The sequence below is a fragment of the Miscanthus floridulus genome, chromosome 9 (assembly GCF_019320115.1).
Source record: "Miscanthus floridulus cultivar M001 chromosome 9, ASM1932011v1, whole genome shotgun sequence".
Classification (NCBI taxonomy): Eukaryota; Viridiplantae; Streptophyta; class Magnoliopsida; order Poales; family Poaceae; genus Miscanthus; species Miscanthus floridulus.
In genome coordinates this window covers 98,015,956-98,018,719 of record NC_089588.1, presented here as the reverse complement: position 1 = coordinate 98,018,719, position 2,764 = coordinate 98,015,956, and positions in this window count along the sequence as shown.

The window sequence follows — 2,764 nt, the reverse complement described above, 5'->3', positions numbered from 1 at the left end:
TGCTCATGCCAACCGCGATGAACTGGCTCACGAGCCTCGCCCCAGATTCCATCGGATCTTGGGAATTGCTGAAGAAGGTCTTCCCTAACAACTACATGGCCACGTGTACTCGGCCGGGCACCAAACATGATCTGAACAGCATCTATCAGAAGCCATCCGAGCTCCAACGTATCTACATTAGACGTTTTTCTGAGATGTGGAATTCTATTCCCAACATCACAGAAGCTGAAGTCATCACCGCCTTCGTCCGAGGACTCCATCACCACGACCTCCGCTCCAAGTTCAATCATAAGCCACCAAAGGGGATTGGCGAGATGATCACGACCATCGATCAGTACGCCGATGCCAAAGAGGCCAAAGTTTGCTTCAACAAGGATGCAGACACTCACAGCCCAACTCGCCGCAGTGACGAGCGCCCCGAAGACCGATGCCACAATGACTGCCGCTATGACGACCGTGGCCACCATTAGGACAATGGCCATGATCGGCTGGAAGGATCCAGAGCCGGTGAATATCGCCACCGCTGACCAGACCACATCGTCGCTGCCGTAGACAAACCTTGCGCCAAGCGTAACTACGATGAGCAGTACAAGAAGATCCTCGAAGACCCGTGCCCCCTCCACAAGAATAGCAAGCATAAGAGAAGGAATGTCTTGGCTTGGCTAAGGAGTTCTAGGCCAAAAAGCCAGACGACGACAATGATGACAGTCCTTCATGGCATTTCCCCCTCGTTCTTGATGCAACCATTTGGAAAGTGTTGTTCAGGAAGGTACTCGACGACGGCAGAAGTGCTCTAAACCTCCTCTTTGCCGGAGCCCTAAAGGAGCTAGGCCTTGGAATAGAAGACCTCACACCCTCTGACTCCTCCTTCTAGGGTGTTGTACCTGGCGGGGCATCCAAACCTCTTGGAGAGATCACCCTCCTAGTACAATTCAGCACGGCTAGAAACTACCGTGTCGAGCACATCAACTTCTACATCACCGACTTCAACGCCGCCTAGCATGCCATACTTGGTCAGCCAGCTCTGGCCAAGTTCATGGCCATACCGTACTATGCCTATCTGGTGTTGAAGATGCCTTCGCCTGCAGGAGTTCTAGCCCTATGGGCCAACCTCTCCATCGCCTACGCCTATGAGACAGAGAGTCTCGCCCTCACCGAAGAAACCAACCTCTCCATCCAGATGGCTAGCATGGTCACCGATGCAAAGACAGTGCCCACCGATGACCTGGAGATCCTAGCGCTAGAGCCTCCACGTGCCTCTACCAAGTCTAAAGAAACGAAGGAGGTCGGCCTCGGCCTCGACGACCCCACCAAGACTATGAAGATTGGGGCTCACCTCGACCCCAAATAGAAAAGCATGCTTGTCTCCTACCTACGTGCCAACACCGATGTGTTTGCTTGGAAACCTATAGACATGCTGGGGGTACCGTAGGAGAAGATCGAGCACTCCTTGAATGTCTCGCTGACCGCCAAACCAATCAAGCAGAAACTTTGATGATTTGCGTCAGACAAGAAGGAGGCTATTAGGGTAGAAATAAAATGGCTCCTAGCTACCGGATTTATTAAAGAAGTGTATTATCCTGAGTGGTTAGCAAACTCTGTTCTTGTTCAAAAAAAGAATAAAGAATGTGCATTGATTACACCAATCTCAATAAACACTGCCCTAAAGACCCCTTCGGTCTGCCTCGGATAGACGAGGTTGTAGACTCCACCGTCGGCTATGAACACTCTCCTTCCTTGACTGTGACTCCGGCTATCACTAGATATCCCTCAAAGAAGACGACCAGATCAAAACATTGTTCATCACGCCTTTCGGTGCGTATTGCTATACCACCATGTCCTTTGGACTCAAGAACGCCGGGGCGACCTATGAAAGGGCCATCCAGATGTGCCTTGACCAACAGATTGGTCACAATGTTGAAGCTTACATCGATGATGTGGTCGTCAAATCCAAAACCGCCGACAATCTTATCTCCGACCTCAGAGAAACGTTCGTCAATCTGAAAAGATATAGATGGAAGTTGAACCCTTCAAAGTGCATCTTTGGAGTTCCATCCGGCATACTCCTAGGCTACATCATCAGCACCCGCGGCATCGAACCCAACCCTAACAAGGTCTCCGCCATCACCAATATGAAACGGCCAACCAACGTCAAGGATATACAGAAGCTCACAGGGTGCATGGCTGCTCTCAACCACTTTATATCATGCCTCGACGAGAAGGGACTACCATTCTTCAAACTACTCAAGGCTGTCGAGCGTTTCTCCTAGTTGAAAGAGGCTGATATAGCTTTCGAGTACCTCAAGCTGTTTCTAACAAAGCCTCCGATCATGACGGCGCCTCAACCAACATCGCCTCTACTTCTCGCGTCATTAGCATAGCTATTGTCATTGAGCGCGTGGAAGTCGGACACGCTTATAAGGTGCAACGTCCAGTCTACTTCATAAGTGAGGTTCTTAATGAATCCAAAACTTGTTATCCTCAAGTTCAGAAGCTATTATATGCCATTCTAATCACGTCGCGCAAGCTCCGCCATTACTTTGAGTACTACAAGATCGCCATGGTCACCAAGTTCCCTCTAGGGGACATCTTCCATAACAAAGAAGCCAATGTCCACATCATCATGTGGGATGTCGAGCTCGATACTTACTCCATCAAATTCAGAAGCACGCCTACCATTAAGTCATAGGCGCTGGCTGACTTCGTCACTGAGTGGACTGAAATCCAAGAACCTATACCCGCTACTTGCCCCGAACACTAGGTG